General features: G+C 32.1%; 1 protein-coding gene across 22 annotated transcripts in view; it reads left to right on the top strand.

Moving 5' to 3' along the window:
• BAZ2B (bromodomain adjacent to zinc finger domain 2B) overlaps window positions 1-14,422 on the top strand; it is a 290,588-nt gene that overhangs the window by 134,953 nt on the left and 141,213 nt on the right. Inside the window, exon 1 of one of the 22 annotated variants that reach the window (XM_032479529.1) lies at window positions 910-1,686. The exons of the other annotated variants lie outside the window; for them this stretch is intronic. The gene's annotated coding sequence lies outside the window, so the exon portion shown is untranslated. Of the gene's footprint in view, window positions 1-909; window positions 1,687-14,422 lie in introns of those variants that run through there. 22 annotated transcript variants of the gene reach the window in all.

Raw genomic sequence — 14,422 nt, 5'->3', positions numbered from 1 at the left:
TATGTTTTGCATTCTAGATAACTGTAAGATATTTGAATTATTTAATTTCACCAAGAAATCCAGCTGAAACTATTAACTCCTTAAGTCATAGGTTTCTGAAAATTTGCTGTTTCATGTGTCATCATAGTAAAGATGGTGATTAGCACTTGCGTTAATGTTGTTCAGTACTGAATATATACTCCTTTCAAATGACACATATTAAGTGTTTGTAACAAGACCTGTTCTGAGATTTTAAATATTCTTGGCACAGTCTTTCTACTTGGGTGTTCTTTTTGTTGTTATTGATTTTATTGTCACTTTGTTTTCTATTTCAATACATTAGAATTTTATTTTTCAAATAGAATAAATATACACCTGTTAAGTTATATAATTTAATGCCTTGATATGATTATATTGCTGATTAAGGGCTCTTTGCATTAAAATTAAAGTATGCTGTGTTGCATACATACATAGATGTAGGGCCTTAGTATATAGAATTTTAAAGATAATGCAGTTTGTAGCCTAAAAGAAATCTCCTAAACATTTTTAAATTAGTGAATTAGTTCACCATTTTGATGGACTGTGTTTGTTTTATACCCTTAGTTAATTTAAATCAACCCTCATTCAACTATACTAGAAATTTCAGAAAAACAGCAATTTTGGGGAAAAAACTAAGGACAGAAACTTAATTTTCAAGCTAACAATATATTTTTTAAATTCTCACAGGAATATTTTAGATTTTGTTTTCTTTTTGAAATATGAATTTTAAATGATGCAAGAAATAGCTTCAAGTTATATGAACTTTTTGATTCACATAATTGAGATTTTTTTCCCAAAGTCTACCACACTTTGTAAGGGCTTGTTCTAATAAAAATAGGCTTATGCTTTCACTAAAAATTTAATTTTGGTCTTTATAATTCAGTAACTTCTTTTACCTATTTTCTTGAAGCAGTTGAAATTTAAGGACTTTTTTTTAGACTTAGCAGGTTTTGAACAATTAACCTCAGGTTTTTCTTTTTTTTTATAACCGTGTTAGCTAGCATTGCCTTGTTTTTAAATTTATGTGCCAAGAAGGAATTTTTAAAACCTGCTTAAACAGATTCATTTTTCAAGCGTCCCTTATTATAAACTATGTGCTTTCGCATGTCAGGAATAAACCTTCCTTAAAAACGGAAGAAAGATAGAACTCTTTATTGTCTGTTTTGACTTTAATAAAATTAAGAAAAGAACGATGACTTGAGACATCCACCTTACCTGGCTTAGTTTTGTCACGTGAGCATTCGCGTTTACTGGTGATCTAAGTGCTCCACCTGCCTTTCAGTTTGTTTACCAGGAAATCAAGATGTGTAAACTGCAGGAAGTACTATTTGACCCTCTCCGACAGTATCTCATTACAATAATTGCTAATCTCTGAATAAGACAGCCATGTTTTGTGAGTAACAGAGAGAGAGGTTGTGTTAGGTAGATTTTAGGTGTTTTTAACAGATAATGCATTGTAAATGCTTACTTGGATTATGTTTTCATGATAGATTTTGACAAAAGACATATGGTGACCTTTGGGGTCAGCTCAGCAAAGGTAGGACACAATAGTAGGTATTCTTTCACGCCTTTTAACTGAAAAATATCACGGCTGCTTGTTTTGGAGTGCTGTCACTGCTCTGAATCGAAAGGATAATGGCTACTTCCTGATTAAACCCACTCTCCACAGTAAGCTGTTTATGTTATACTGTATGCCTTTTTCTCCTGTAAATGCAATAGTATTTGATGTTTTCTTTACTTTTTAATCACTGTCTTTTCATAGATATATCTGTTGTAAATATATCCTGAAGTTGAAGTTTACAATTAGAGTAGAAACTACTGTTTTTAAGTTTGGAGGATTTTTTTTTAATGAAAAAATATTTTTGTTTGGTAGTAAATCCAACCATATTATATACTTATAGATTTTGGTTAAAGAAATTAGCTTTTAAAAAAGACATTGAAATGATAAATTATATTAAGCTGTCACTTTCTTGATACTAAGCAAAATTTTTAAAAAATAACTTATGTAGTAAATCAGATTCATTTTTCCAGGAAATATTTGGATAAACTAATTTTATTTTTATTTAATAAATTTCACAAATCTATTTACATATATTGCTATAATTGTTGATAATTGGTTTAATTATAAATTATTATTCTTAAATTAATTGTGAGATCCTTGTTATGTAAAAACGATATTAAGTACTCAGAATAAAAGAAGGGGAATAATGAGCTTCTTAGTTTTAATCCTGAAGCGGGCAGTCACTCCATCTGTGGTCTTGGGACAATCATTTAAACTGCTTACTTCAGTTTTCTTATCTACTGTCCACGTGAGTGCTAAGTAAAATGCGTATGTTTGTTTTTTTTTTCTTTATGGTAGTAAAAACTGTAAATAAAATGATCATTCAAAAGTATTTTGTAAAATGGAGAACTGACTCTGAACAAAGAATAAGAAAACATTTAGGAGTCACAGTAGACAAGGAAATACTAGAAAAATTATTTCTATTATGAAATAATGGAAAGTAAAGTTTAAAATAAACATCATATAACTCCCCTTTTAATTTCAACAGAATTGTTAGTTTTGCTCAACCCTTAATATAACATTGCCAAAAGACTATACATATAATTGGATACATGACTGAAATGAGAAGTGAAAAGCTTGAGGTGATTTAGTAAAGAGTCACAAATATGCTTAAATTAACTTTTTCTTAAAGTCTCATTCCTGGAAATGAAACTATTCAGAGTAGAGGGAAGAATGTGTGTATATATTATAGGCCTGTAAGTGTAGTTCATTTGAATAGTAAGTTGTTTAATTTTTAAACTCTGGTATTAGGTATCCTAGTTGTATAAAAGAAAACATATTATGAAATTATTAAACATTGAAGGCAGTTACTGAAGATAGTCATAAAACCTAACAGTCAGATATATTTTAAATTATTCTGGGATAATGTAAATACTTTTATTTAAAGAGTTTAAGGTGCTTTCTTTTGCAAAATGCTTATCAAAGAAATTTTAGGGAACTCAGTAATTTATAATATATATTACTGGTGCATAATATATATTACTGGTGCATTCGAAGGAGATTCTAAATATTATATTTAGTGAATATTCTAGCTTAGTCAAGTTATTGAAGTAGGCCTACAGTGGTGCCTCTATTTCATTTGTAATAACAAATAATAGATGTCACTTATTGAATGCTTAATATGTGCAAACTACTGGGCTAATTTTATTGTAGGAGAGGCAAACTTTTGACTTTACCCTCTTACAGTCCTTTTTGGCTGGGCCTGAGAATTAAATTGACATGAGACAGATAACAGGAGAAAAGCACACACATTTATTTAATATAACTTTTGTGTGACATGGGATTCTGCATAAGGAATGAAGATCCAAAGAAATGGTGAAATCTGTTTGTTTTACATTAGGTTAAACAAAGAGAAGCAATGTGGAAAAGTGACTAAACTATGTGGGGAGACTAGAGGAAGATAAGAATTATTTTAACAAGGTCTGTTTGTTTAGAATTCTGTGTGTCAACTTTCCATCCTTGATGATAAGAATGTTACTTTCCTTCTGGTGTAAGGAGGACATCTTTCATATAGGGATTTTACTTCCTGCTTTATAAGAAAAAGAAGGAAGCTAAGATTGTAAAACAACTACAGTTCAATAAAAAAAAAATTAAAAAAGAAAACAAACAAACAAAAAACCCCAAAAAACAAAACAAAAAGAAAGAAAGAAGGTCAGAGTGTTTTCTTGTACTTGTTTTTCAAGTGCCTTCAGCTCAAAATGTTCACTATGCCAAAGCGGTGTATTTTGAAGTACCACGTTCTGAATTCCTTCCTTATTTTATATTCGTGATAATCACATGAGTGTAGGTACCATCATTATCCTCATTTTTACTGATAAGGAAATAGTTGTAGAGAGCTTAAATAATTTCATTAATGTTCTTTAGCCAGTAAGTGCCAGAGCCAGAAAAACCATTAACAGAATCCAGAATCCAGAAAGAACTCAGTCTTCAGTGTCATGCCTTTAAGCATTGCATTTATATTTTGGAGATAAGGTGCTTACATCTTTGATTTAGGTAGTTTTTTTTTCCATCAATTTATTAAATATTAGAGAGTCCTTACTAAGTGTTAGGCACTGTAAGGAAGTTCTTGCAATAATAGTGGAAAGCAAACAAAATCCCTTGTTCCAGGAAACTTACAGTTTAGTGGAAGAGGCAGAAATACAACGCTGTTATGGTACAGTGTGATAGCTGATATAACAGGGGTAAGCACAAGGTACTAAAGGTGACAAGGAAGTAAGAAAGATTGATTGATTGATTGATTTTGCAATTTGGGTGCTGTTCTAGGTATACATCAGTAAATAAAACTTACAAAGATCTCTCCTCTTGTGGAACATATATTGGGGATGGAGTCAACAGTAAGCATAAGAAATAAGTATGTAGCATGTTAGAAGATGACAAATATTATAGAGGAAAGAAAAAGTAGAGAAGGATAAGAAGGCTTTGATGGGATGGGTTGCAGAGGCTGAGAAAGGATTTCAGAGAAGATGATGTTTAAACAAAGTGCAAGGAACTTAACTATGTGGCTATCTTTGGGAAAAGTCTTCTAGGCAGAGGGCCCGAGGCAAAAGTATACCTGGTGTGTTCGGAGTAATGAACAGAGGCCAGAGTGATTGGAGCAGAGTGAGGGAGAAGGAGGAGATATTGACAGAGGTAACTGGGACTTTGCAGACCACTGTAGGGACTTTGAAGGAGCCGTTGCAGGGCTTTCAGTAAATCTGGCTTGTATTTTTAAGGGATCACCCAGTTGCTATGTTGAGAATAGACTATAGGGAGGCATTGATCACCAGTTAGAAGACTCTTCGAGTAAATCTAACTGAGTGACAGTAGTGGCTTAGGTAGGGGTGGTAGTAGTTAAATTCTGGATATTTTTAAGATACAACCAGAGTTTTTCTGATGGATTGGATGTGGGATGTGAGAAAAAAAGAAGGCAAGATGATGCCAAGGTTTTTGGTGCAACTAGAAGGATTGTGTTGCTTTCAACTGTGAGATGGGGAAGGTTTTCATAAGAGCAGGTTTGGGATAGGGGTGGGGAATCAGGAGTTTGGTTTTGGGTGTGGTAGAGTTTTGAGTGTTCAGTCGATATGCAAGTGGAGATTGTGGGAAGGTTTTCTAGAGGTGATACCATCCCACTTGAGGCTGAAGAATATATTGGTAGTGGTTTATGATGAATTTGAGAGCATTCTTTATACACTTAAGTGAATCTTAGCTTTTTCTATTTTATGTATTTACAAACTACACAGTAACATCTAAACATTTCAAAAGTAATAACATTTAAAAGTAATAAGATTATTTAACTCAAAGAACAAATTATTCTAAGTAGTTTTCAGAGTATTTTAGTGGCTACTATATTCATGAGTTATACTGGGTCCTTTTACATATGTTGATTCTCACCATAGTGCTATAGGTAAATATTATTTCCATTTTTACATTTGGGGAAATTGAGTCTTAAGGAGATTACAATTGCCTAAGGTCATTGATATACTAGGTAATGGGTCTGGATTCAAATCTAGGTCTTTAGATTCTATTGTCTGTGCTCCTTAATTGAAAAATGTACGATATTTTTAACTTTGCAAATTTTAAAACATTTATCTAAGGTCTCAAGGAGTTGTCTTTTTGAACATTAGCTGTTCTGTATTGTAGCATAGTGATACCCTTGGGACATAAGATTTGTAGATTCTTGATCATGCAGTCAAGCCATTTGTTGGTCTTTTTTGAATTTCTGCACAGCTTTCTGTACAGTTACCTATTACAGACACTCCCTCCATTCCTAGCCCCCATTCTCATATTTAGTGGTTAATATGTGCTTAGAAATTTATAGCTGCTATCATCATCATCTTTACCCATCTTTCTAACAAGCTGTGACCTTGGGAATCCTGACCCAAGCTTGTTGGATCACATGTAAATTATAAAACCTCAGAGATTAAGGGTATGAAGACTTCCTAATTAATGAAGAATGAGTTTTAACTCATGTATTTTGTCTGATGGAAACCATTTTTTGTTTCCTTCTTTTTATTGACTGTTTTCGGGGCAGCTGAATTTGATAAATAGCTGTGTTTCTGACTGGAAAAGCAATATCTCCGAACTGCCAGTAGATATTTTCAATGTAAAAGTGAACATAAGTCATTCTACTTTGGTAGGAAGTAGAAATACAGTTGTTCATTGGAACAGATTTACTTTTAAGGTAATGATACGATATTTTAAAAACTTAAACCTTTTGCATTTAGATCAAAATATAAGTTATTTCTTAAATTTCATATGAGTTAACACTATTTACATTTATGATGTGTTTTTAAAGACATACTTAAGAGCAAATCATTCAGCCGTTCTGCAGGAAAGAAGTATTTTAGTAAACACATGTTACACATTTTTAAAAGTACCAATTAAAAAAAGAAAAACTTGCTATGAATTAAAATAGCTTATAAGCCTCAAAGGTAACTTTAAGCATATACTAAGGGCATAGGTAGAAAATTTACCTAGCCTTTATATTTCTGTTCTATAAATATATGCCTTTATTCCAAGTGTGCTGTATTATACATTTCTTAAGTTCTTATGCTAGCTTTTCAAAGGAACTATATATATATTTATTTATCCTTTGTATTCCTTTCTCTAAAGTCTTCCTTCTCTTCCATTATTATACCCCAAATTCTTATGTATAATTTATTTTAATATCACTATAGTCATTAAATGAGCTTTCTAAGTAAACAAAAATTTTGGTTTGCCCTCAAACACCCTTTTTTATTATAATTAAATTATCTGTGTAATTTCATATTTTAGCTAATCCTGTTCAGCATTAGAAGTGTATATCCTGAACATTTCTACTTAGGCATAAAAATATTAGTACATGTGTTAAATATTTGTGTATTCCTCACCTTTTTTTGTTTTATTTTTTTATTTGGACAGTTGTCTTATCCTTAATTCATTAGGGAAAAAAGAAAAATGACTGGCCAATCAGAGAATTTTCTATTAAAAGTATCTCATTGCCTTTTTTTTTAATTAATTAAATTATTATTATTCTTTCTTTTTTTTTTTTTTTTTTTGGCAGGAAGGTAATTAGGTTTAGTTATTTATTTTTTGGAGGAGGTACTGGGGATTGAACCCAGGACCTTGTGCATGCTAAGCATGCACTCTACCACTTGAACTATACTTTCCCCCCTCATTGCCTATTTTTAATAGTTATATGGAACTAAGTCTGTTGCATCCTTGGTTAATTGGAGTGCCCCGAGAATGAGTATTCTGATTACTTTCCCCCAGGATGCTTTCTCTTAATAATTGTTATTGAAATTCTTACTTAATGTATTTGTACAAGTATAAAACCGAGTTATTTTTTGATGGTTTGAAGATGGTAGAGGGCTATTGAGTCCTGATGTGACAATTTGAGCTGCTACTAATCTTGTTTGGTAAACAAAGTACAAACAAATATTAAATATGGGTCTTGAGTTGATAATTTGATAACTAATCTTTTATAAACAAAGCGTAATCAAATATTCAATGTGTAGTAGTAATTTTAAAACACCAGAGATTTCAAAAGGAAGATGAAATTAATTGCTAAGTGAGTGATATAAACAAATAAAATACTATGAGTTGACGATATGGAAAAGTCACAAAATGACCCGGAAAGGCTCCTTTAAGGAAAAAGGACCTGAGCTTCAAGCATTGAAAGACTTCAGGCATTAATTGTTATAACATTTTTGTTGAGATACAATTTATATGCCATAGAGTTCACCCATTTAAAGTGTACAGTCATGTTTTTTAAATTGTGATAAAAATATGTAACATAAAAGTTGCCATTTTAACCCTTTTGAAGTGTATAATTCATTGGCATTAATTACATTCACAATGTTGTGCAAACATCACCACTGTCTATTTCCAAAACTTTTTCATCACTCCAAACAAAAACTCTGTATCTGTTAAACACTGACTCTCCGGTTTCTTCCTAACCCCTGCCCCTGATAAACTTGAATCACTTTTCTGTCCCTATGAATTTGCCTATTCTGGGTATTTCCTATAAGTGGAATCGTATAATATTTGTCCTTTTATGTCAGGTTTATTTCACATAGTATAATGTCTTCAGGGTTTACTCATATTATAGATGTATCAGAACTCCATTGCTCTTTAGGCTTAGTATTATCCCATTTTATATATAAACAAATATTATATATATTATATGTTATATTTATTTATTCATCAATTGATGGATTTTGGGATGTTCAAATATCTGTTCAAATCTCTTCTTTCAGTTCTTTTGGGTATGTATGTACCTTGAAGAGGAATTCCTAGGTTATGTGGTAATTTAGCTTTTTGAGGAACTGTCAAACTATTTTCCATAGCAAGTGCCTTATCAAGCATTAATTTTTATTTTATTATATTATAGATATGCAGTATGTAAAAGATTAGACTGAATGAATACTGGCTTCAGCATATATGATATATTTTGCTTAAAAGGAACAAGGAAAGAAAAGAAACAGCCATGTGTTATGCATTAGGAAATGTGTATGCATAAAGAGCTACCTCTTAAAGTGAATTTTAATAAAATAATTAAGCCTTCTGGTTGTGTATTATCCCAATTTTGCTGTAATATTTTATAAAACATGTCCAAATTTCTATTTCTCAGGCCCTAGGCATCTATTGTAAATGGTTAGGTACAGGTATTTCCACAAGTAATTAATGCAGTTTAGTTTATTTCTGCCCAATTTTAAGATACTTATTTTTAGTTGTATTGTATTATGAAGTAAAATCACTCGTAATTCTATCTAACTGGAAAATATTCCCAGTATATTCTTTTTAGTTATTTTATATTACTTTACTTCACATATGATAACATTTTATATTTTATAAGTCTGAGAGAGAAGACTAGAGGCATTTCAGTTGACATTTTAAAAATGAATCTTAGAAGTGTAAATTCTGGAATTCAGTGTGATTTAGGGGGACAATGTTTACCAATCTTCTTGTAGATCAATGAAGTACCACTAAACTAAAATGCAGGCTTATTTCACTGGCTAGATAAGATCTTATGACCCAGGAAATGAGAAGTAATATTGGGGTAGGGGAATTTTTTGACCTAATTACAAATTTCCCTAGGGAAGATGTATAATATCACAAGCAGTAATGAATTACACTTATGGACTCAATATGGAAATAATAATAACAGATGTAATGGGTCATCCTGATAAGAATATTGTTTAGGATATCAGAGGATTAATTTCTAAAGGGAAGACTAATCAGAAGCTTTCTTTAAATTTCTTATCAAAGAGTGTACATGTGAATATTTGATGCATAGGGAGTTTGAAATAACCAGCAGGGGGTATGAAGATGAAGTATGGTTAGTTATTGTATATATTATTGTTAAAACTTCCTGCTATTATTTATAAGACCTAATAGAAATTGGTATTTTAGATGAAAAAGAAAACATAAGCAATTATAAAATTTGTTGCTTCCAAGTGAAAAATTACAGAAGACCAAAAAAGATCATATTGAGTAAGTTGATATTCATACTTAAAACAGCAGGGACTGCTTCAACATAAGGATGAGCAATTTTTTCTATTATTATTATAGTGGGATTAGGTTAACTGATAAGAGACTTGGAATGCAGGACAAAGACTACTTTGTACTAACTAACTTTAACAAGGATATGGGAGATGTCCGACAAAGCAGCTGGAAACGTTGGAGCTAGTATAGAATATCGAAATAGTTATCAAGGGGAGCCAAGGTCTTACACAAACAGTGAATGGAAACATCAAATCAGAAAAATGAGGAAGAATGAAAAGTTGATAAGAGTTGACAGAACAAGTAGAAACAGGAGAGTGAGTTCAACATTAGGATCTTAATTGACAGGTATATATGTCTATCCCTCTTATAAGTCCTTACTATTTGTTGTTGACTTTGGAATGATAGGTTAAATGAAATGTATAGGCCTCCTTGGTTAACATTCTTCTTCTTCAGAAGTTGAAAGTTGATAAGCAGTTTGATATAGTTGTTGACAAATATATTTAGGGAAGCATTTTAAAGTTATTCCTACATAAAAAGTTTCTAGGAAATAAGGAGAGACTTTTCAAAATTTTAAGTTTCTTTCTCATTTTTTAAAACAGACTGGCAATTGGTGATAGATACTAACTCAGAATTCCTCATCTGTAAAATTGAAGTAATAGTGCCAAGTCTATAAATCTACCTGCAAGATTTATTCTTAGAGTAAAATGAGAATATATGTGCACACTTTTTTGGTAAATTATCAAGTTCCATATACATTTTAATGATTATTGTGCATTCTCATTCAAAGCCGTTTATTAAGGCCTTATATTCTAGGTTTTAAAGCTGTAAAGGTGATAAGCAATAGTTCTTGCTTCTCAGGGATCTCACAGTGTAGTTGGAAGTCAGATATCAAAACAGAAAATTGCTGTACAGTACAGTGTTATAAGTGCTTTCATTAGGAAATATATAAGAGCAACAGGAAAGTAGTACCTAAGACTTCCTCGGTGAATTAGAATGGTTCCCCAGAGTAGGTAATACATGAGATGAGACTTAGAATATGTGTAGGAATTTAGCAGGGAATAAGGGAAGGACATTTGAGGGAAGTGAACACCATCTACCAAATACGTGGCACGGATGCATGGGAGACCATAATGTATTTGGGGAAAGGGCAAGCAGTTTGGTCACTTAGTAGATAAGAAGAGAGTGAGATCAAAGATGAAGTCAGAGGCGTCATTAAGAAGAGTTTTATCTGCCTAACAGAGGACCTAGGATTTTATCATATATTTGATGTAGAGATACTGAAAGATTTTTCAAGTGGGAGAGTGCCAGGATCAGATTTTTGTGTTAAAACGATTACTATTAAAAAATAGGATTCCTGTGTCTGGGTGGAGAATTGGAGAAAAGAGAAGTAGAGGTACCTCTTAGAAGGCTATTGCAGTATTTCCAGTAAGAACTGATTTAGGGTTATGCTAAGATGATGGCGGGAATAGACAGAAGATACTCAGGAAGCAGAATGAGCAGAAGAGAGTGAATAGTTTATGTGGTTTAGAACCTCAGGATTATTTATCTCTATTAAATCCCTCTGTTCTAAAAATCTAGCTAGTCATGGGACTATTGGAATGAAGTTATGGAACAAGTCTGGTAAGTACTTAGAAATTTATACATTAGATAAGCCTGTTTTTTTTTTTTTCAATAGTTTATTGTATTTTTGTTTATTTTTGGAGGAGGAGGTAATTAGGTTTATTTTTTTTTAGAGGAGGTACTAGGGATTGAACCCAGGACCTTGTGCAGGCTAAGCATGCACTCTACCACTTGAGCTATACCCTCCCCCTGGTGAAGCCTGTTAGTTCCCAAAGTGAATTAATGTAGCTTTAGCAGGTTAAAAAAATTTTTTATCTGTGTCTATATCGAGGGAGAGAAAGAGAGAGTAAGGAGGGAGGAGGGGAGACAGAAAGAGATGCAGAATTAACTAAATGGATGAGTGCCTGAGTTTGATAAGTGAAAATGGAAGGTCATACTTAGGGACATTCTACATTTAGTTTTGGATATAGAGGCTATATATCCAAGATACAGAGGCTATAGAATTGAGAATACTGATTTTTAAATTTCAGTAGAGAATGCATTAAGTCAAATAGCATTTTATCAACATGAGATCCAAATGTTTTTTTTTTTTTAATATAACAGCTTTATGGACATATAATTCACATACCATACAATTCACCCATTTGAAGTATACAATTCAGTTTTTAGTGTATTCCCAGAGTTGTACAACCATTGTCACAGTCAACTAAAATATTTTCATCATTCCCCAAATAAACCCAGTACCTCCATTAGCAGTCACTTCACATTTTTTCTATATATTCCCATTGCCCAAGGCAACTACTAATCTACTTTCTGTCTCTATAGATTTGCCCTCACTGGGCATTTCATGTAAATGGAATCATGCAATATTTGTTCCTTTGTGACTGGCTTCTTTCACTTAGTGTAACATTTTCAAGGTTCTTTCATGCTATAGCATGTATCAATACTTCATTCTTTTTATTGTTGAATAATATTTCATTGTATAGATACAACACTATTTACCTAATTACCAGTCATTTGGGTTACTTCTGCATTTGTGTACGAGTTTTTGTGTTGACATGTGTTTCAATTTCTCATGGGTAAATAATTAGGAAAAGAATTGCTGGGACACATGGTAACTCTATGTTTAGCCTTTTGAGAAACACAAATATTCTTACCCTTTGAACATTTGAAATGGAATATTTAGATGAGCATTTAAAGCACAGTTTTGTAGTTTCAATAGGTATGTATGGTTCTATCACTAGACTACATTTATTTTAGTAATCAGTAAGCTGTTTATAAAGGATACTTAAATTTTTTTTATCACTTTAATGCTCATTTTTTAATGATCTTATTGAGTTGACACTTTGTTTTACTTTGTAGAAATACACAAAAAAATTGCATTTATATCATTATATTTAACAGTTAAATGATGTTTTCATGTATTCAGTGCAGGTTATGTAAAAACAAGTTTGGGATATTACTTAGGGCCTTGTATTATGAAAGCAGGCAGTTAAATTCTCTCTGAGCAGTATTAAAGAGGGTCTTGAATCTTTGAAATAAAACATTAGGCATACTATATTAATATTTAGGCCCATCAGTACAGTAAGAAATGGACAAATTATATATAGTTAAAAAATGAAAAATTAAGAGAAAAATGGAAGAGGCATATTTGAAAGGATGTTAGTGTATCACTTGACTAAGTTTTATAGTTAAGAGAATGGTGTAGGGAATTATTGTAATTACTTGTGCATTTTTAGAGATTTTCAATGCCATAAAGGAGGAAACTTGGTCCTTGAATTACTAAAATACTAAGTTATGGTCTGAACAAAATTAATTTGTTGAATAATGTAAGTTATAAAATTATGCATTGACTTCTCAGATAAAAGCAGTTTTACTATTTTGCTTATCTAAAATCTTATCTAAAAGCTAAACTGAAAATGTCACTGTTATCTAAAAATGAAATTTTAAATTATTGTATTATCTAAAGTTAAAGTAATGATAACACTCTTCTGAGAGGCAGATTTACAGCCTAATATACTTCCTGAACATCTATTCAGGTTTACCTGTGAAAGTAATCTGCCTGGATATGAAAATGCTCTTGACATTTTAAACTTTTTTTTCTTCACATTGAATTTATGAAAGAAATAGTTTTGACTTTTAATAAGCTATTTCCCACTCTTGTACATTTAGTTTGAAGAAAATAAAGATGTTTGCTTCTGAATTTTGGCCAAACTCTTAAGAACAAAATACCTAGCAGGAAGTGTGTTCTATACTCTCTTTACAATAGCTCTTTGAAGTAGGTGTAATTAATCTGTTTTACTGATTCAGAAACTAAGACTCAACAGACATACTGGCTGTGTGTTGAATAATACAGTGAATTCATAAAACAAATACAGAGCAGTAAAAAGTCAAGGTAATTAGCAGCTTCCTGGGTAGGAGCTAAAGTGCTCTATAGTTCAAAGATGGGATAGCTGTGGTCTAGGATTTGTAAGATACAGCTTTATGGATAAAGTGATTCTTAGGCCTATATTTGAAGGAATATAATATTTAGGTTGTTGGAAGAGAAAAACAGAATATGTAAATAGCATGAGTAAAGATGAGAAGAGAAAGGAAAACTAAACATGACATTTGTTAGCAGTTTTCTAACAGTCTCTTTTGGTTGCAGGTAACAGTAACCCACTAAAACTTGATTAAATGCTAGGTATTTGGAAGGCTACAGAGAGGTCTCAGGGAATATAAGAAAATTAAAAAGGAGGTCTAAGGAATAGAACCTGAGATTGGCCATACTCTTATCTTCTCTCCTTCTGGATCACTCAGCTCTCTGTACATCTATTCTCTCAATATTTTTTCCACCCTGCTTCTCTTTAGCATGTATATCATTAGGCCCACAGCCTTTATGATCTCCCACTCAACAACTTGCCCTCTTTCTATTAGTTAAGACATGTGTCAGGGAGAATTTGATTAGATCATAGCATTTAACACATAGATTTCTGGCCAGCCATTATCTGCTTTGGTCACACCTGATTCTGACAGTTCTGACCACAGGAGTGGGTCATATGATGCCCTGTTGAGGTCAAGGATTACCTCAATAGCAAGAAGCCCTATCTGGTAAATGAGATAGTCTGTATAGAGGAAGCATGACTGTAGCACAGGGAAAGCTCAGTGGGGAATGGACCATCAACTTCCCAGATGTGGGAGAAGAGCAGAATGAATCCTTCATGTATAATAATTTTTTCTTCAAACTGTATTAGAATTCTCAAATTCCCATTGTCTTTAACTTCAGAAGTATTATTTTTTAACTATTTCTTTGATATAGTTTTAGGTGCTCATCTCTGT

Source organism: Camelus ferus, chromosome 5 (assembly GCF_009834535.1).
Source record: "Camelus ferus isolate YT-003-E chromosome 5, BCGSAC_Cfer_1.0, whole genome shotgun sequence".
NCBI classification, from domain to species: domain Eukaryota; kingdom Metazoa; phylum Chordata; class Mammalia; order Artiodactyla; family Camelidae; genus Camelus; species Camelus ferus.
The sequence above is the reverse complement of the archived record's forward strand: the minus strand, read 5'-3'. Positions and strand labels throughout refer to the sequence as shown.